The following is a 22,610-nucleotide window of genomic DNA, read 5'->3' as shown; positions in this document are numbered from 1 at the left end:
GCCTTGTACCGTTTCAAACCATCGTGCTCCTCTTTCAGTTTGTAAACTCACTTGTTATGAAGAGCTTTCTTACCATTGGATAGAGTGACTAGCTCCCATGTACGATTAGACTCAAGAGAGTCTATCTCCTCATCCATGGCCTGCTCCCACTTAACGCGTGTATCTGACTATAATGCTTCTTCAAAACACTCTGGTTCACCATTATTTGTCAGCAGTAGATAATGTAAGGAGGGTGAGTATCGGACCCTAGGTCTCCTCTCCCGAGCAGACCTTCTCACAACCGGTGTATGCGGCTCTACCTCATAATGCTTCTGTGCATAATCATCCTGTGGCGTTGTAACACCCATGTCTGGTAACTCTTCCATCTCTACGAATTCTTTCTTATCGGCCTTATTTTCCTACACACTGTTCTTACGTATCACTTTTTCATTAAAAATTACGTCCTTGCTTCTGATGATTTTTCTGTTTTCTGCATCCCAAAACCTGTAGTCAAAATCATGCTGCCCGTAGCCTATAAACGTGCACCTCCTGGACTCGCATCCAGCTTATTTTTATGCTCTGCATCAATGTGAACATATGAAGTGCAACCAAATACTCTGAGATGTGTAAGGTTCACTTCTTTCCTAGTCCACGTTTCTTCTGGTAGCCCATCATCCAATGGTGCTGAGGGATTTCTATTGATGAGATATGCGGCAGTATTCACAGCATCTGCCCAAAAGGTCTTGGACAACCCTGCATGTAACCTCATGCTCCTGGCGCGCTCAAGGATGGTCCTGTTAATGCGCTCAGCCACACCATTCTGCTGCGGTGTCCCTGAAATCATTTTTTGATGTTTGATTCCATTTGTTGCATAATACTCTTCAAATCTCTTATCACAGTACTCTCTCCCATTATTAGATCTGAGACATTTTACTGTTTTACCTGTCTCATTTTCTACCATAACTTTTCACTTCTTAAATACATCAAATACATCAGATTTATGTTTTAAGAAATAGACCCACAGTTTTCTACTAGCATCATCAATAAAGGAAACAAAATAACGTGAGCCACCAAGAGATAATACCTGTGCCGGTCCCCACACATCAGTGTGTACAAGATCCAACAATGCGTCTTTGGAGCGCATCCCGTCTTCTTGAAGCTTACCCTCTTCTGCTTACACGCAGTCCTCGTAGAATTTCAAGTCAATAGACTTCAGCCCTGGTAGCTTCCCTTTTGACAATAGCACTTTCATCCATTTCTCACTCATATGTTCCAACCTCTGATGTCATAACTGCCCATTCACTCCAGTTGATGCGATTGCGAGTGAACTATATGATCCTGAAGTCACGTACAAAGTACTTTCCTTCTTACCTCGAGATATCACCAAGACACCTTTTGTGATCTTATAGGAATCACTAGTGAATGTCGTCATATAACCAATATCGGCCAACTGCCCCATTGAAATTAAGTTACGTTTCAAATTCGGTACATGTCTGACATCCTTCAATTGCAAAACCGTTCTATCTTTCTGATTTACATGAACGTCCCCCTTTCCAATAATACTGCACGGCTCATCATCACCCAGGTAGACTCTCTCAAAGTCACCTAACACATAATCACGCAGAACTTCCTTACACGAAGTGGCATGAAACAAAGCACCCGAGTCTATAACCCAAGACTCATTCCTCGCATCACGAGATAAGATCAACGCCTTTGTGTCACTCTCCTCAGATAGATTCACTAAATCCTTCCCGTCTTGAGAGTTTCATTTTTATTTCTTGAGCGCCCTGCAATCACGTTTCATGTGCCCCTTCTTGTCGCAACATTCGTCTTTATCTTTCGGTCCCTTGGACTTCTTCCTCGACATAGAACGTCTTTGTTTATTGCCTCATTTGTTCAGCGATCTTCCTCTTCCTTCAACGTTTAGAGCATTCCCTGAATCCCCTGAAACTCCTGATGCCTTTCTTCTAGATTCTTCGTTGAGAATTAGACCGACCACATTATCAAATTTCAGCTTTGTCGACCCTAAAGAATTGCTCACAGCAATCACCAAACCATCCCAACTGTCTGGCAAACCGGATAAGATCAATAACGCCCTGACCTCATCCTTAAAAATAATGTCAACGGATTCCAACTGATTCATGACTGTATTGAAATCATTTAGATGTTCAGTCACGCTCCCACCATCTGACATCTTCATGTTGAATAGCTGTTTCATAAGATGAATCTTGTTGGGTACAAAAGGTTTTTCTTAAATGGTGGTTAGGGCTTCCATTAATTCTTTTGTAGTTTTCACCTTAGATATATTGAAGGCGACACTTTTAGACAAAGAGAGTCAGATCGTTTCTAAAGTCTTCCTATCCAGTAAAAATCATTCATCATCTGTCATCTTTTCTGGTTTCTTCTCTTTTCCTCCTATAGGAATATAGAAGTCATTCTGATACAGATAATCCTCCATCTGCATCTTCTCAATTCTAGTTTTCTCTTCTTCTGTTATCGCTTCCAATAGAACTAAACCAATAGCTCTGATATCAGTTGTTGCGCAGCACACCAACAACGCAGTGAACCGAGATCCAATCTCTGGTCTCACCCACAAACGATAAACAGGAAGAAATATAAATTAGAAACAGAATCAAAGCATTTAAACAAACCACAAGACAAGATATACGTGGAAAAATTCCAAACTAGGGTAAAAAAAATCACGGATGCAAACTTTCATTATGAAGAAAAATGAAAATTACAAGGCAATATATTAACCTTTCCCTTAGAAGTACAGAGAAAATTCCTTACCCACACCTTAGAAAAATTTTCCAATATTCACCTTTTTAACCCTAGAATAGCCCTAGGGACACCTATTTATAGTTTAGGCAACTAAGGTGACTCAAAAAATCCGCAGTTCGCATCAAATTCGAAAACGAATCTGCGTAACCACGACCGGTCGAGCATGGGCCACGACCGATCGAGCACCTCAGAACCAAAAAACTGCTACTCGCTGGACTTTAAGTCGAGCCAGTCCACGACTGGTCTAGCAGGAGCCACGACCGGTCGAGCAAGGCCCCTGACCAGTCGTGCAGCCCCCAGATGTGGCTCCACATCTCAACATCCTTAACTTGTGAAATTTTTATAATAAAAAACCATCTCTATTTAAGTGATTTCCAAAATCTTTTTTCTAGTCTTTTTGGTTGAAAGCGATATTTTGGTAGTCCCACTCAATGTTGTCAAAATCATTATCATATCGCAAGTTGTAATAAGGGTTGAATCGCAAATCATACCGTAAATTGTAAGATTTTTTCTGATTTACCAAAAAAAAATATATTTAAAAGACATGAAAAGGTAAATCATAAAAGATTTAAAAACTCATCAATCATCCATTTACCATAAACATATACCTAAAAAGTAATACACATCATGATAGTAAAGGATTCTTGTCTTTTCCTTTGTTTTCTTTTATTGTTCTTTGAAAAATTTACCTTCAAAAATATATAAGAGTCCTTAAAAAAAATTTGTTTTGTACCTTTCTAGAGTGTAGAATCATGTTAGAAAAAATGGCATTTGATTTCATTGCGAATCAAAAGATATCTTGATTTCTTTGTCTTGGATGTTTGAATACCAAAATCCCCAAATCTCCTCTCTCTCTCTCTCTCGATCTCTCTCTCTCAAAAGAAAAAATGAGGACATTTTTTTTTATATAGTGGAGAGCCTTTTTCATATTTTATGAGCAAAAGGGTACAGAGAAAAGGAAAAAAAATTGAATTAAAAATAATAATAATATGACTTTTTTAAGTATTTCTAGGCCCATTTACTCAGTTTACAATTATCTTACGATTTGTAAGATTCGATACGATTATCGTACAGCAATCATACGATTATTTAGGATTTGTGGTTTGGGTGTACGATTCAAATTGTACACCCATACGATATGATATGAATAGTACAATTTTGATAACATTGATCTTGCTAATCTAAGAATTTGATACTAACTCAGCCACTAACATCACTCCTAGGTGATGAGATCAGTTTCCCAATCTCCGCCACTATATTTTTCTTCATTTTCACCTTTAGATGCATAGACGTCGCATTTTACAAACTTGCCTCTACAATTCTTCTTCTTATATCCAACTTTTCTATATTGGTAGGTTGGGATTAACCTTCTCGAGCTGCTTTTAAATTAATTTCCATTGATGAGTAAACATACGCTTTGAACTTTTTTTTCTCTCTTTTAATAACAGATAGAACCTGTCTTCCACTCGCTTAATTTTTGAAAATTAATACAACGCTTTTCTGAAAACTGGAACCGTAACCATCTGCATTTGAATTGCTTCTTGGTTTGATTAATGGTTCTCAAACTATATTTTTCTTCATCCTTCATGGTTTGCGCAAAGGGAATTCACACCGTTAAAGTCCCTCTACACTTTTAACCAAATTATTCATTCTTCGATAGGCTAAGTTTGATTTGCTCCTCTGCTTATTTCAGACATATTAGGAATAGTGCAGAGATTTAATTATGGTGTGTATTTCATTTTTCAGCCAAGTTTCTCCTTCTGTGCTGATGATGCTAGAGCATGTTGATAGGACTCCTACATAGTGTTGCTTACTAAATATTACATGTCTCTAATCCTACACATAGCTATTATCCTGTTTTCTTCATTAAAATCTGATTGATCAAGTTTTGGAGATTATACTTCCATCATGGGTATCAGACGTATTAAAATATAGAGAAGTGACTCATTACCTGGACGTACTAAAATATAGATGACTCATTGCCTCCAGAACTGCAACTATCGATTCACTTCCATAGGTGAAAATTAGGACATCAGATGGAGCTGAACTAACAGATCCTCTTTTGACTTGCAAATTCAAAAGGATGGCGCTAGATGTGGATGGCATGATTTTTTGTGCCTCTGGAGGCACTCAAAGGAAACTTGTATGTCTAATAATTGGTATTTCCTGACAGATCATTCGTAATGGATGTGGCCATGTCATTGATGGAGATGTGTACTTGTCTGTTGATAAATTCTCTGGTTATGGTCATTTATGTGGAAATGTATTGGAAGATATTCAAGCAGGCGAAGGGGTCATCATTGATCCTAAGAAGAGACACCCTTTTGATTTTGCATTATGGAAGGTGAGGGATCACCTGTTATGTCTGTGTGCCTCTGTGTAAAACATAATGCGCACACATACATACATATGGGGTGCGCTCGCATGCCAGGCTATTTTGGGGCCCACTCGGTGTGTATGACATCCAACCCCATACATTGTGCCCTACCATGATGATCCAACCATCTGGTGGGTCACAACATAGAAAACAGTGGGAAAAAAAAAAAGCCCCAAAACCTCCAAATTCAAGTGGTGGGCGCACCTGATATTCATTTGAACTATTTTTGGGGTGTCACATCATCATGGTGGAACACACCTTTTCGATAAGTTGGATGCCATATGCATACCACATGGGTGGATCTTTTATGATTGTCTTGTCCTGGTTTCATTTATCTAGGTACAAATCATGATGGGAAATATCTTTAGAATTAAATCCGTAGCCATTGCATTTTTTACTGTTTCAGTTTTTCCTGCCCCACTTTCACCACTGGAAGAAAAAAAAACGATTGCAGGTTAATCAGTAATGTGTACAAATATAAATGCATAAAGCACACAAGAACTTAATTCAAAATCTTTTTTGTGTATAGAATAATTGTAAGCAATCCTTAGTTTTCATCAGATGAACTGCTAGAACCTAGTGTGTTATTTAAGCAGAAGAAAAAGTGTAGAAAGATCTCTCTACACCACTTTATTTATAATGTTGCAGGTGAAAGAACCACTCTAATTATACAACCCAGGCCCACTTCATCCAGTCGAAAAAAAGATCCACAAATATATAATAAATAAATTTGCAGCAAATAACAACAAAGATGTTCTTCATGTTCAGAACTTAAAAGGTGGAAATAATACTGATAATAGAACTCAGCAACAGAGACTATCTTCTGTACTAGTTGGCTGGGTGATGTTGGCAGTAGGAGCTGGTTCTTCCTAGGCTTCTGTACTTCAGTTGGTGGATCATTTGACTCCACCATGCTGTGCTAGCAGCTGTATATTTGAGATACTGCCTGCTCTCTGTTTGTGTGGATCCTGCTGGCTAGATGGAATTAATGTCCCCTCTTAGGCAGTGGTAGCATCATGCCCTTTGTAAGGGGATTCTATTCAATTTGAAGCATTTTAGCTTTGGTAGGCACAAATATAAAAGGCAATAAAGGGTGCATTTGGTTGCAACAGATATCATGGAATTTAACTATTTTTGGTTCAACAAAACACAACAAAAGGAGAAGATTAAATAGATAATAATAATAAGAGTTTCAAACCATGAAATGCTGATGAATTTGGGTGGGGCCACAGGGAGAGGAACGAGCACAACGATGATGATGCTGGATCTGAGCTTCATTTTTCTCACACCTCAGTCCTTTCCATGAAGGCAAACGGATTATTTTATTTCATGGGTTGTGGGTTATCAGCTTTTGGACTTTAAAACGGGTCGCCATCCGAACAGCAAGAGGTCACAAGCACAAAACACCTAACCCATCCAATGGAAATTAATTTCCAGCAGGACAGACAGCCCCGTGTGTTTATTATTATTGATAACATGGACACAATAGAATGGACACCTGCCTTCTTGCCTGGCCACAGCTGCCAATCGAGAAGTTCTAGCCATAGGTCTCTGAAAAGGCAGAACTAGAAATGACTTCTCAATTTGTTATTTTTACCTCTTTTCCCTATGTCGGAAGAAGTGACATAAATATAAGGAAAAGAGGAAATGGCATGTGGTTGTTCCTGGCTTAGAAACAATGTCATAGATCATGCAACTAGAAAATAAGCAATAAGAATGTGCACACATAAAGGCTGGAGGAACGAAAGCACCAGCTTGTAAGAGGAGGTGTCTCAAAATGGAAATGCATGCACAATGGATGGATTGCGAGCTTGCCACCGTTCATAAGAAAAAAAAATGCAGCACCTCAACACTCGATGCATGAGTTCAAGGATAAACATCATTTTAGGATGTGCATGCCAAAACGATTCAAGAATATGGCTAGGATTCCACTTCCTTTGTTTTTCATCACCATTACAGCCATTCACTGTAGCATGAGTTGTCAAGCTAGCATCTAAGCCATTCTCATCCAAGCAATGAGTGGGCATACATGGCTCCATGTGTACATGATCATCCATAATATCTGAGTGTATCCAGGTAGGAGACTTAGAAACCTTGTACAGACCATCTTTATCCTATATACACAAATGCCAAATGTTAGAGCACATGGATAATCAAAATGGTAGTTACTTTATAAAGAAGATAAACACTAGGACTCTAAACGAACCTTGAATGTATCGAGCAACACTGCAACATTGTGTGGAATGTACTCATCAATTTTCTCTGTCAAACTGCTTGGAATAGGAGACCCCCTTGCAAAGGAAAAGAGTGTTAGAGCATCGATATAGACTACTTCAATGCCATCGTTCAAACATGCTGGAACCTTAGAGACACTGTTCAAGTCTCATACTTATAGTTCTGACCCCTTACCAGTCTGTGTAGCTAACGTACCTTGGTTAATGTCAATGATCTCCTTGTTGCCAATCATTGCCATTGTTTCATTACTTGTGTTTCGCACATCACATCCAATTAGAAGGGGAGCCTGCAAAAGTAGAGCTACAATGAATAAAACTAGAATCATGGAAAGGCATGCATCCACATGGTGGTGCGTGATATGGAAACCTCTATAATACCTTTGAAACAGCCCATAAGCTGAAGTGGACTATGCACTCATCGCTTGCCATCAATCGCAAAGAAATCATGAATTCCTCAATCGCGTAGGATTCACATCAGCTCTCAAGACCATGCTGTGAAACCAAAGACATTAATCAATCATATGCTTCTTATGATTGAGAGAACTAGATAAAATCAACTCAATGAGGGATTTTAAGAGGTTTTTACCTCTTCCAGTTATCAGCAATGTCATCTATGAGAAAAACTACATATGAATCAGAGAATCATGTTAAATGGAACAAAGGGAAAGAGATATGAGGAGTGATAGCTAACACAAATTCATCTCAATCACAGTCAAATGGTTGGGAAGATTCGTTCGGGAGAGAGTTCTACTCTGTACTCAATGCCCTTGGCCAACACACAAACATAGATTTATGCCTAATTGAGAAGGTAATGTCATCAATTAGTTGTAAAAACAAATCAAATCGCGACAGAATAAGGACATGTGAACATACAAAAATAAATAAATTAATGACTAAACAAAGATTCTTAGGGTTTGGCAAAAGACGAAAATTTTTATTAGGTGTTTACAGCCCAGGTGTTTGGCAATGGATAGTCATGCCTTAGAGCATGTGCTTGTGTTTGGCTGGCAGATTTAATCTCTGTATGGATCTTTCTATACCACATTTCCATATCCACCGGTATTGTTATCTGATTCACCCTATAGCCTTGGATCAAACTTCAACTTGTGAATGAACAGCACACTGACATTCAAAACACAAATAAGTAAGTTTTAACTACAGATAATGCATCATTATGGGAGAAAAGGGGCATTTATTTTGTGAAGAAGCTTTGCGGTCCTTATCTCCACAATACACTTCACCAACTAGTTAGGATTTCAAACATGGAAAAATCCATTAAACATGTAAATCTAAGTAGTAAATCTAATATTAATCTCAAGACATCTTATGATTGTTATCGAAATTGTAATGAGACTATAAACCTCATTTACCACTCAATTGAAATGATTTTTGGCTTGAATGAGTTAGCAAAATCCACTTCACCACATTTTAGTGAGGCTTGGTATAATTTATACAAAGGAAGAGCACCTCAAATTGCTGTTACATTTTTTTTCAAGCTGACATTAATGCTAATGAAGCTAATAAAAATTTGTTATTTCACCCTACTAGACTGAGGCTTGGTATAATTTATACAAAGGAAGAGCACCTCAAATTGCTGTTACATTTTTTTTCAAGCTGACATTAATGCTAATGAAGCTAATAAAAATTTGTTATTTCACCCTACTAGACTGAGGCTTGGTATAATTTATACAAAGGAAGAGCACCTCAAATTGCAGTTACATTTTTTTTCAAGCTGACATTAATGCTAATGAAGCTAATAAAAATTTGTTATTTCGCCCTACTAGACTGATTATTGCAATTCAATTGGATGGTGCATCCAAACATGCCATAAAGAAATAAAGCTATCACTTGAGCACAACAATCCATTTCATTTAGGTGTCATTATCAAAGCATTTTTATTGAACTAATAGAATGAATGCTCTCTGTATTGCATGCAAGACAAAATACAGCCACAAGCAAAGAGGTGCAGACTAGCATGGAAACCCAACCAACATACTATTAGAGATGCACACTACAAATCTGAGTTGCCTGACATATGTAAAGCATGGTTTTAAGACGACTCTGACTGACTCATTTGGCCCTGAGTCAAGTCACAACTTGGCCAATTCGTGCTGAGTCACCCCTTATTTTCAGTTTTGATTGTAGTGTCGAACCGGACCAGGTCTGAATGAATCTGAGTCAACTTGGACGAGTTGCATGGGACTTGTCCGAGTCTTAAAACCTCGGTGGAAAGGGTCTGTTGACTATATGTTCTTTTACCAGTACGTGACCCACAGCAGAGCAAAAAAAAAAAAAAAGGAACACTGTTTTGCTCCTTGCTCTGCCAAGCAATCATAAAATACCTCGTAATTCATAAATGGTCTGGATCACAGAAAGCTGGGCCCCACAACCAAGGAAAAAAATTGGTTTGCTCTTTCATCTGCCAAGCAATCATAGAACACCTCTGGATCACAGGAAGGTGGGCCCCACAACAGAGCTAAAAAAGTTGTTTTGCTCTTTACTCTGGCAAGCAATCATATAGTACTACACATACCTTATTAGAGAAATTGAAATGGGCCATGTGCATCAAGAGTCAATGGCAAGCAATCATACAAAACTACATACCTTATTAGAGAAATTGAAATGTGCCATATGAGTCAAGACGACATGCGTGATCACATGTACATGTGCAAAGATACAAGCCACTCATCAGGTGGGCTCCTACCATGCAGGAGCCCTGGCAGAAAAGTCAGGCAAATCCAACCACCAGAAGAGACACGAAAGAGCGTCCACCATATTTAGCACATGCTGCAGCTCACCTGGTGATTGAATTGCCCAATTCTTACACTGGGGCATCTGACATATGGGCCCGCCTGATAAGCGGCTCGCACCTTGAACATGCAGGCCATGTTGGCACATATGCATGGCGGTCGCGTATAAGAATTCAATTGAAATAAAATCCATCCTTATTTCTGTCTTCTCTCAACACAATCAAAATCAGAAACTAAAGAACCCAGATCAAGAAATTCAATCCTCATCATTGAAGTTAACCACCAATACAAATTCCTTCTAATCGAATAAAAACGTATCAAAAAAGAAAAGCCCAAGTAAATTACATTTGATATAAACACTAGAAATCACTATTTAAACACACCCTTTTCCTTGTACTTCTAGTAACACAACAATACACTAGCATAACAGTATTGACCAAAAGTGAATAAAAGGGGTGTTAGTATCAAGCATGGTGCGTGTAAAATCAATTCTCTATAACTTAAATGATTAAAGACGAGAGAGAGAGAGAGAGAGAGAGAGAGAGAGAGAGAGAGAGAGAGAGAGAGAATACGATACATACACAATCTGTAATCTTCATCTTCCATGAAATATCTACAAAATAACCAAAGAAAAGAAGATTTCTCCCTGTTAATGAAAAACCAACATGAAATGAGAGAGAGAGAGAGAGAGAGAGAGAGAGAGAGAGAGAGAATATGATACATACACAATCTGTAATCTTCATCTTCCATGAAATATCTACAAAATAACCAAAGAAAAGAAGATTTCTCCCTGTTACTGAAAAACCAACATGAAATGAGAGAGAGAGAGTCCGAATTACAAGCGGTCTGGATTCCGGGGGGGGGGGGGGGGGTTGTCTTTGCTGTCAGGCGTGGGACCCAGAAATTGTGTATGTAGCATAGATTAACTCAATGTATGTAGAAGTCACTGTCGTTAAGTCACAGCCTCAGAATCAGAATTTTTTGGAGCTGCCAGTAAATATACAAATACAAACTGAATTTTAAGAACAGAATTTCTCATAGATAGATGTTTTTCAATATTCATAGGCATTTATTTAGTTTGCTTTCAGTTCTCACACAATGCAAGGAATGTACATTTTCACTGGTTTGAAGTAACTGGCTATATGTACAATTAAAACTCAAGCAAGAACTTCCTTGCTAAGAGTACTCAAGCATTGAATTTTGTCTACTAAAAATGCAACTTGCTCCTCTATATATCACTAACTATATTAATGCCATACCACGGATTATATGTATTTGAAAATGAAAGAAGAAAAGAAATAAACAAATAGGTGCAGATTAACTGATCCACCAGCTGATTCATGTTGAATTGAATATGTACAAAATACCAACTTGCAGAAAATTGAAGAGAAGAATTCAACAGCTTCTGGTCACAATCTTCGGGCCCTCTTTCGAGCCATTTACAACACCGTCAAAATACCAACTTGCAGAAAATTCAAGAGAAGAATTCAATAGCTTCTGGTCACAATCTTCATGCCCTCTTTCGAGTCATTACAACACCGTCATCAACCCATACAAGAAAATGCCCAACAATATAATACACGGATAGATAATGAGTCCCACAATAAAATAAAACTCCTGCTGGCCGTTTCACAAACTAGAAAGCCGGTACAAAGCAATTGGCTCTGTGAATTTGAAAACTGCCGAATTCTGTAATCAATGTTATCAAATTGAACAGTCTATAGTTGTTCAAACCTCAACTCCTCATGGCTATTTGCAGGACAAGAGAAAAACTCCAAGCATATGTTCTTACTCTGATATCTGGTAACTTTGAAACATTCAATTCCTTCCCATGAAATTCTCAGGTACTCTTTCTACTGAACAACACCCAATACCCAATTTCCATCACTGATATTACCAATTTTGCAAAACTTAAAAATCAATATTATTTTCAATTCTTACCAAAATCTCTTATACGATTATTACTGTTAACTAATATGGAGAACTCATTTCAATTCTTTTCCCACAATCCAAACAGGCTTGCAGTGAAAATGGGCATGTAGCATGAGATAATTTAAATCAAAAGGATTATGTTTACTAGTTACATCATACATGAATTTTTATTGATCAACTTTATAGAGTTCCTTGGTACATCCATTGTACTTCAAAATGTGAACTTATCACGTACAACCGGCCATCGGATAACTTAACCTACAATCCATTTTTACAGGGATTTTTCCTCGACAATGTTCCATATTTTCAAAGGGAAAAAGTAGAAACAAACATCAAAAGTCAAAGCACCATAACATTCAACCAATTTTAGGCGATCATTTCTCTTTCAAAATTTGTAGAAGGAAAGGATTATGAGGAGTAGTAATTAGAGAGTTGTTCAACATGCAATTTGACATACACAAGGAAAACCAGGAAGAGGAATACAAAATAATGGATTATTCATGCTAAAGTCTCCATGCGATAACAATAAAAGGAGATGGAAACCTGAACGTCAGTGGTTTAGATTTATGATAAACAAAACTGTGTTTGAAATGCAAATCATCAAGCATATAATGTAAGAATCTTCTAGAAAGATCAGCTGAAATTGCTAACTCAAAACATTGCGACTACATTCCTAGCATATAAATAATCAGGTGACACATTTAATTAAATTAGAGTATGGTTGACATTCTCAATTCACTAACCCTAATATTGCCATGGTCATAACTTCTTGTAAGAGAAATTCAGCATTTCTATCCGACAATTTTAAAGTAGCCATATCACAGCATTGTCTAGCATGTATGTGAATCTTTTTAGTATCACATAATTTTAAAATTTTTTAAAAAATAAAATTAAATTAAATGGCATCTGCAGATATTTTTTTATTTGGTTTGCTATGACAAAGGAAACCATAGCCTCACCTGACGAATCCACCAATATACATAAGTTGATATTTTGTATCCTTTTGAAGAATCAAATTTCTCTATCCCATGCATTAATCCAATCAAACCCCCTACATTCAGAAAGGAAGTTACCTGTGAGATGGACCCAGGTACAAAAATCTGTGTGGCATGTTAACAGTCTAGAAAGAGGAGCAAGTTCAAAATGCATTGGAGACGGAGTTAGTGGTAAGAGGTATCACCTGAACAAGGTCAGCCATTTCAGCCCCCATGTTGTCATATTTTTGAGCGAGGGACATGACTAGCTAGACGGACATTATTCATTGCTAGTATCTCTCTTGCCAATGAACATTCAATCATTTTGGAGTGTAATTCAGCGCGATACATCCGCAAGGAAGAGGCAAGTTGTTCAGCAGAGGGCTCGCACCCTAATCTTTCCTGCAGCCTGTATCACCATTTCATGGCAAGTAAATAAACATTCTAAACCTCCAACAAATTAATTTGCAGAACAAGCCTCAAACACCTTTTTTAATCAGAACAGGGCCGGGAAACATGAACAAATAAGCATAGTGGAAATATACTGATGAGTCACAAGACTCACATCTATACAATTAATGGCATTGGCTGATAAATCTTCATCCTACCAAAGGATGTATATGCATTTATGTGCTTAAAATTTACATATACATGACCCGCTTTTAGCTGACTCCAAATAGCTACTACAAGGTTATGATGATGATGACAGTGATGGCCCACTTTTCCATTTAATCTTATCTCCACAAAACACATCTAGCGGAAACTCAAGTTATTTCAATCCATTCAGGTAATCATTTCATACTTACTACCAACTAAATATGTCTAAAAAAATTACAGAAGAAAAGAATCATGAATTGAAGAGAATCACGACCTACAATTCCACAAGATAAAAATCTTCACAGGCATTCGATCAAACACCTGTCGAGCAAAATCAACGGACCCGCCTGATTAGATCACATTAGATCCAGGACCTAATGGGATATCCAATCAAACATAATCACACAAATAACATCACCACATTAATGCTAGAAGAGCCTGCAAGTCCCAAGCATGCACACGCTGGGCCTCACCTGATGGAAGTCCATGTTCTATTATACAGTGCTGATTGGCACCTGTGGGAGCATCCACGCCATTTTGCGAACGTGAAACCTTGGCCTTAACACTCTTTCAGAGAGAGAGAGAGGCGGTGATGTCTAGGCAGGTGAGAGGGAGAGGCGGTGGCGTCTGCACATCCGAGAGGAAGGAGAGTGATTTACAAAGGAATCGCAGATAAGAATTCAGCAAAGGCATATATAAGAATTCACCATAGCATAGCCATCCCTACACACAGCAGACCCCATTCACAAAGTCCTTCCACATACCGTAGATGATCAGATTAGCCATCCCTATGAACATCAGCCCATTCACAGGACAGAAAAAGATCAGAGCAGCACATCAGTCCACAGCAGCCCACCCCTATCTGCAACCATCTATACTGCTACACAAGGGAACAAAACAGAACGATGGTCTGAACAAAAGAACATTCACATCATGGTTATGGGCATGCCAGTTTGCTGAAAGACAGGTTCTGAAAGTGGCAACGACTAGTTGCCTAACACTTTGTAGAAACACAACTGAAACTTGCAGCCTAACCTTTAGATGATACCGGACCACTGGAAGAACATCTCCCACCCTGATTTTCAGATGAGTCTCACCTCTTTTTTTTTCTTTTTATTCAAAAAAAAAAAAAAAAACATGTTGTATAATCATTCGGGTGGGCTCCTCAAAAAGGAACAGGCCACACCTATCATTGTATAGAACCACTATACAACACAAAAAACTGAAAAAACTATAAAAATACAGCGCCATGACAAAGCTGAATACGAACTTAAAAGGAGAGACTACATCCTTGTATTGATACACATTTGTTTGCCAAATTTGGAAAGTTGACTATTTGGATTTCAACATTCTATTTAGAAGTAACCAACTGGCCAGGTAACATATCAGTTCCATCAAATTTTTGTTCACGACCCATGTAAAGTGGGCCCTGATTTGCACAGTTCAGTTCTGGTTACCTCTTTGCCACATCACAATTTCTGTGTGCATGTGTATGAAACATCACATTCTTCCAGAGTATCAAAGTTTTCTCTTTACGACAATGGCACTTAGCTGAATTCGAGGCAGCGTAGACATATTGCCAATGAATTTGTAGTCCGTCCCCATTAACCACTCAGGCATTGATTCAGTAAGAGTCAATTCTAATAAGAAAATGCAAACACTTGCAGGAAAAATAGAAAGCGTATAAATTTCAACAACATAAATTTCATAAATATTGTATTCAAAGGGAATATTTGTAATTACACCTGTACAAGAAGAAAAATACTTTAATGCCCTTAATATGTGAAGGCTAAATCAACTTATTGATGGTAATTTCATAATGTAAAAAGGGCAATTACATAATTTCATATGGGCAATGAAAGAAGACTTACCTTTGAGTAGTATACATTACCTCACCTGAAATTTATACAATACAACCTTGGACAGGAGATTTTTAAGGAGAGCAGATTGTTTTAAGTTAGAGGGAGGTGCATTTAGATGGAATCCTCGTTTTCCCATGAACCTATTGGAAACAGAAATTCAGGAGTTTGTCATACTACAAGAAGAATAAAAAATAAAATAATAAATAAAAACAACAACAACAACGACAACGTTGTTTCTATCTCGGGGAAGAGAGATAGGTGGAGATGGGAGTTGGGTTCTAATGGGACCTTCACAGCAAGGCTTTCAATCATGAATTAGATGCACACATTTGGCAATTCCCGAGGGTACCAAGAAAGGTGGCTATTTTTTGGATGCTTTGTTGCAAAAGGAAAATTTATCAATGTTGATGAACTCTGGAAAAGAAAGATGATTCTCATAAATGGCTGCATCTTATGTCTAAAAGTATCATTATGTTTCTCCACTGTGAATTTTCGCAGACATCTTACAACATGTCAGCCTGTTGAAAGCATCCAGCAGCTGGACTGAATCTAAGATTGTAACCCAACTGCTAGAACAGTGAGAATCTTCAAGGCCCCTCAGGTGATTTACACAAATCAAGATTGCGACACCTGAGCAATAAACAAACGGATGCATAAACACCTCCAAGCACTTCAATCAGTTCAGTGAAATTGAAGAAGAGCATGAAGTTGGCCTTGGAACAAGTTCCAGTGGACACAAGAAGGAAGATAAGTGGAGAAGTTGTAGCAAAGATAAAGATGATGAACAACTAAAATTAGAAGCGTTAAGTCTCAGATTGGACAGCAAATATGAAGAGCTGGATGGTGGCTCCATCAGACCAGTGTTGAATCCAAACCCTCAAATATTCTGTTGAGCCATTTCATCAAACAGTTAGCATGAATGAAATATAAGAAGGAGATTGTATTATAAATATCAACTACATCCACACAAAACATTCCTTGTTGAGCCATTTCATCGAACAGTTGGCATGCATCAAATACAAGAGGGAGATTGTATTATAAATATCAGCTACATCCACACAAAACATTCCCTGTTTAGCCATTTCATCAAATAGTTAGCATGCACGAAATACAGGAGGGAGATTGTATTATAAATATCAGCAACATCCACACAAAACACCTCTCTTAAAGTTGTAAACCTTGCAAAAATGGCACTGTAATCTCTCATTCCCCTACTCTTAAGTCATTGTCCTTCAAATTTATCATACACAGCACAAAGTTTAAGTCAAGCTTGTTAACCAAGTTACCACGTGCATTCGGAGCATCTCGAGCCCAAAAATGAGATGATCATCTAGAGCATCCATTACCAAGAATAAAACTAAACTTGGCATGATCCGAATGCATGGCCATTCCAATTATCGGTGGGCTACTTGGTATTATGGTTTCACATTGTAAATCCCTAATTAAGGCTTCAACATTGTAAATCCCTAATTATGGTTTCAACATTGAAGATGCTCGATCTAAAGAGAGAGAATGACCGTGCATGAGAGAGAGAGAGACCGAGAGTGCTTGCCTAGTAGGAGAGAGAGAGACGCTTGCTTTGCAGAAGGAGAGAGAGAGAGAGAGAGAGAGAGAGAGAGAGAGAGAGAGAGAGAGAGCACCGTGGTGGGTAGCTGGTTGGAGTTGCAACATAAGTTGGTTCTACAGGGAAGATGGGTTATGCGGAGTTGCAGAGAGAGAGAGAGAGAGAGAGAGAGAGAGAGAGAGAGAGAGTTTGGTGAGATTTGGGGGCGGGGAGTCAGGGAGAGAGTCGAGGGCGAGGAGAGATAGGTGAGGTTTTTATTTTCTATTTATGGAGACCCTTTGCCAGCGCCCAAGTTTAGTTAGCGTCGGCAAAGGGTTGCCCCCAAACGTCGGCAAATACTTGTTTTCTTGTAGTGTGGCTGATTTTTGATATATCCCACAACATAGAGGGGGACCTACCAAATGCATGGAGTGGATGTTCATGGTGGGTCCCACAGAGCATGTGATTGGGTACCTTTATCGTTCAACCAAGGCATGTTTTATAGTGGTCACCACTCACCACCCAACTTGTGGCCGAGATATCCCTGACCATCTTGTTGTTGTGCTGCAAATCACCTTTGCATTTTTCTATGGTCATTTTGGTAAATGTGGAGATGTCATCTTTAACTAAATCTCATATCAAAATTGCCAGGTTCTAAAACAGTTGATGGACAAGGCACTGAAGGGAACTGGGCTGACAGAGGACCAATTGCTGCAGCTGATTCAGCAAAGGAATTCAGCCAGAAATAAGATGAAAGAAAATTTACATGCGCTCTGGAGAGTTGCACGTGGTAGTTTAATATACACAGGAAAATTGACACCATGTGAGATCCCAGAGGATAAACCCTGAGGTGCTGCTGATTCAATTATGAAAAGAGTCTAACCTTTCCATTTATAAATTTGAATTTTTAGGTTCTATTGATTGAACTTTTGGGTGAATTTGTACACTATATACCTGCCCCTGGTCTATGTTACACGTTTTATTATTCATGTCAATGCCCATTGGGTCTGGACCCACAATTCTAGCAGTTTAGATTGCCACATGCGTTTATCATCCATGACTCTTTAATTGAAATCTGTTTAGTGGTTCTGATTCGTTCCTTCTCACCATTAATTTTCATTCATCTCTTTCAGTGTTCTGATTCCTTATTTCTGAAGATTAATTTTTATTCATCTCTTTCACTTCTTGCATGTGGTTTTGTTTTTTGGTGATCATGGTTTTAAGAAAAGCAGTACAGTTGCAGATGCAACGGTTATAACTGAATCATCCCTAACCATTAAGCTGTGACGCTGTAATGGGATCAATACACCATCTTCTTAAACCCCATTCTTAAAATGATTTTCGACATTTTTTTTTTTGTTTTGTTTTCTTTTTTCTTTTTGTTATGGTTACTTGGTGTGATTAGACTGGAGTTTGCCATTAGCATGATGTTTTTCGCAATCTGCAGTCGAGTAGGCCCGTTAGGCTTACAATTTGGTGGGGATTCGGTCAGCTAGACATGTTAGGCTTATAATTGGGTGAGGATTCCAGGACTCCCTATTTTAATTGACTCCTGCAATTGGTCTACGACCATTGATTCCGGGTAAGGGCCTCGGACACGGAGAATGAATGGTTTAGGCACCCTGTTCGGTCTATACCAAAGTGTCTTTACTTTTTGGAATTAGGGATTTTTAGGGAATATTCAAGTTCTAGAAAAATGTAACTTTGCTCAACTACAATCATAACATGGAAACAGTGCTCAACATTGAGTATGATTGAGGAAACAATCAAAGTAAAAAAGATAACTAATGTAGATCTACTACAATCATAATCACAGAGAGGCAAAGCTAGGCATCGATCATGCTTAGGATCATTTCGACTCCTTATGTGCCAGGATTCATAATAACAACAAAGCCTAGGGCTTATGTCAGAAAAGATTAAATGCCTAAGGCAAAGGTTACAAGTAACCGAATGCCAAAGCAGTAGGCAACTTACCATTCTTGTTTGGCATGAAGGTGGTTGGGTACATTTCAGTCCACTTGTCTGTTTAAGTTGCTCATTCAGCAAAGGAGAAACTTGGGTGTGCCAAGGGCGATTGGAATGCAGTGATCACCCCTATGCTTTGTGGCTTTACAGGGATCCAACCATGGCCTTACAATTACGACCGGGTTTTTGCTTCTGGGATTTTTTGCAAGTTTGTATTTCACCAAGATAGTCCCACACTTTGCAGCCTTTTGGGGATTTGGCTACCACATTGATGTTGTTTGCTATGTGATTGCCCTATTACCTCCTATAAGTTTGATTACCAAAATGAGTAGTTGCCTAGTCCTTTGCGGCCTTATGAAAATCCAACAAGCATCCCTGACTAGGTACATTCAAATTATCTTTTATAGCTCGAAACTTCTGATTTTGACACTTAAGGTGAACACAATACCACCTAATGGACCTGTGCCTTCTAGCCAAGTACCTTTGCCAGTATTGTTACGGGAAGCGGATTAGCTGGTGTACTATACACCACCAACTTAGCTGGTCTGGGTATGTGTGGTGCGACGACTACGAGTGTTAATGCTCCTCCAGCTCCGAGTTGTAGAGAACGGTTCAAAGGAAATCAACCCCAATGATGTATTTATTATATCAATACCAATCGAATGAATTTCTGAAGAAGGCAACTTCAACCTCATATTGTTGGAGGAATTTCAGTTCTGTAAAATCCGACATCATGGATCTTGAGGAACATTTTCAGAACTATCAGTTACCTCAATCGGTGGCAGAGAAGGCGATCCGGACGGAGATGTTCGTAATGGAAAAGGCGCTACATAGACTTGAAGATTTCTGTAGTACGGAAATTAAGAAGCACGTTTTGATCAAAGATGAAGTGAAGAAGCTAGAAGACGAGATTTTTGATAATCGGAAGAAGCTGAAGGTCATTGAAGTTTCAGGATTGTAAAGCTCACCGTTGAAGGTGTGAGAATTGTAGCTCTGAATCTTCAAAGCAGAAAGGAGTTCGGCAATCCAAACAAGGGCAAGGAGATAGCTCTGAATCTTCGAAGTTGCTCGTATTTCTGAAGCAATCGAACGAAGTTCTGAAGCAGGCAACTTCAACATCATATTATCGGAGGAATTTCAGTTCGGTAAAATCCGACATCAAGGATCTTAAGGAACTTTTTCGGAGCTATTAGTTACCTGCAGAGAAGGCGGTCCGGACGGAGATGATGGTGATGGAAAAAGTGCTACAGAGACTTGAAGATTTCTGTAGTAAGGAGATCAAGAACCATGTTTTGATCAAAGATCAAGTGAAGAAGCTAGAAGATGAGATTTCTGCTAATCAGAACAAGCTGAAGGTGATTGAAGATAAGGGGGTGAGAAGATTAGCAGAAGACGTTGATCATATTGGAGGCGTCTCACCGTTGAAGAAGTGAGAATTGTAAAGCTTCAGGATAAGCTCATGGAGAAGAAGAAGAAGATACACTGTTAACATGACCCCGTTAACATCCGAACTCAAAAGTTGTTTGAAAAATATCATAGACGAAGCATAACAACGCATCTGACCAACGGAAGCTTTTATTTGCTGTCCACCTGCCAAAAAAAATACACATATATTACATTTTCTTGAATTTAAAATAATAATAATAATAAAGTAAAAAAACACGTACCAAGCTTCGATCAAGGAAAAGGTATCTGACGCAAAACTATAAGAAGAAGAAAAAAAACAGAACAATAAAATCTATTTTCTTAAATAAAAAAGAAAAAAAAAACCTCACAGTGTATCTTCTTCTTCTTCTCCATGAGCTTCTCCTGAAGCTTTACAATTCTCACTTCTTCAACAGTGAGACGCCTCCAATAACGACGAACGTCTTCTGCTAATCTTCTCACCCCCTTATCTTCAATCACCTTCAGCTTGTTCTAATTAGCAGAAATCTCATCTTCTAGCTTCTTCACTTGATCTTTGATCAAAACATGGTTCTTGATCTCCTTACTACAGAAATCTTCAAGTCTCTGTAGCACTTTTTCCATCACCATCATCTCCGTCTGGACCGCCTTCTCTGCAGGTAACTAATAGCTCCGAAAAAGTTCCTTAAGATCCTTGATGTCGGATTTTACCAAACTGAAATTCCTCCGATAATATGATGTTGAAGTTGCCTGCTTCAGAACTTCGTTCGATTGCTTCAGAAATACGAGCAGCTTCGAAGATTCAGAGCTATCTCCCTGCCCCTGTTCGGATTGCCGAACTCCTTTCTCCAATGCCGATCTGATTGATGCTCTTGCAGCAGTTGCATCTTTGTTTACCTTACCGAGATCGTTGATGGTGATTTTCTCAGTGTCCGGATCGCAGACGTCGTATGGATACAATCCATCATCAAAAGTACCTTTCAAACAGTGCTCGTAGTCTAACTTCGCAAGCCATCTCTCTATCTTCGCGTTTAGAGCATAGGAAACGGAAACGTTGAAAATCAGATGCGAATGGAGTAAGAGAGAAACAGCGGAAGAAAAAATGGAATGCCATTTGGAATGTAAGAAAAAAATGAGAATAGTACAATGAAATTTATAAGAAAACAACAAAGAGGTAATATGGAGCCCAAATTTTGGGCGGGATCCCATTTTCGGGAGGGAGAGGGAAAGGCGGTTTAGAGTTAGTTACGGGTAGCAGATTCTCTTGTCAGGGACGGGCAGGAGCGAACGAGAGAGAGACTGTAATTAGGGCAACGAGAGAGGAGCTCGCTCCTCAGCCTCGACGACGCGGATTAGCTACTGAGCGAGACTAGCTACTAAGTTCTATGGGCCCCACCATGATGTATGTTTTGTATCCACACCGTCCATCCATTTGGAGAGATCATATAAGGGGGTTATCCAAAGAATGAGTCAGATCCAAAGCTCGAGAGGACCTCACCACAAAAAACAGTGGGGAGAGTAACGCCCACCATTAAAAAGTTTGCAGTACCCAGTAAATGCATGCCGATCCAGACCATCTAAATCATGGCCCCATTAGAAAATCGTATCGTTTGGACAATCTTACCATCCGATTCTGCCCGTTGATTTTGGACCGTTGATTTTTTTTAAACAGTGAGGATCATCCAGGATGGGGCCCAGGGTATGGATGTAACGGATTGGTGCCCAGGTATGTCTCGCTGCTGCTCCCTCACGCATAACAAATTCAAATTATAGTCTCGCTCAAGTAGAGCCCTACTTATTTATTTTTCTTGTATTGTGTTTTATCATCGGTTTGGATTGTAATTCTATCGTTGTATGGTCGGATGTTACAGATTTATATAGGGGTATTTATTTTTATATTTTACTTTTAAGAAAAACTGTGATACTCTGGCCGGGTGCGATAGATGATACGCTGGTACTTGCAAAACACTTTGAAGTTGCAAACGCGTCACACAAGCAATTCAAAGCAAACCGCCCAATCATGGTCTTTGGTTGTATTTTGATTATGTATGCCACATGTAGAATTTCTTTGAGCGTGTGAATGAAGCGTCACGTGCAACTAGAGTACCAAATAAATCCAATTTCTGTTCTCATATTTCCATGGCTGATCTTGGGATGTGGACGGTGATGATATTTACACTGCTTGGTGTTGATCTTTGTGCATTCTGATATC

The 22,610-nt window shown here is 38.8% G+C and overlaps 1 long non-coding RNA gene across 8 annotated transcripts; it reads right to left on the bottom strand.

The window, feature by feature from the left end:
- Positions 1–5,834: 5,834 nt before the first annotated feature.
- Positions 5,835–19,753, bottom strand: LOC131239232 (uncharacterized). Of its 8 annotated transcripts, none has more exons than XR_009168102.1 (12): positions 16,773–17,040; positions 14,389–15,626; positions 14,098–14,251; positions 13,234–13,436; positions 13,013–13,104; positions 10,703–10,734; positions 8,063–8,493; positions 7,958–7,994; positions 7,750–7,863; positions 7,568–7,658; positions 7,344–7,428; positions 5,835–7,251 (listed from the first exon to the last, which is right to left on the bottom strand). It is a non-coding gene; the product is annotated as an uncharacterized LOC131239232 (long non-coding RNA). The 8 variants fall into 8 exon arrangements; XR_009168101.1 differs by having other exon boundaries at positions 7,958–7,982; XR_009168097.1 differs by lacking the exons at positions 7,958–7,994; positions 16,773–17,040 and adding an exon at positions 19,004–19,355.
- Positions 19,754–22,610: the final 2,857 nt, after the last annotated feature.

Source organism: Magnolia sinica, chromosome 3 (assembly GCF_029962835.1).
Source record: "Magnolia sinica isolate HGM2019 chromosome 3, MsV1, whole genome shotgun sequence".
Classification (NCBI taxonomy): domain Eukaryota; kingdom Viridiplantae; phylum Streptophyta; class Magnoliopsida; order Magnoliales; family Magnoliaceae; genus Magnolia; species Magnolia sinica.
This window is presented reverse-complemented; position numbering and strand designations above follow the sequence as displayed.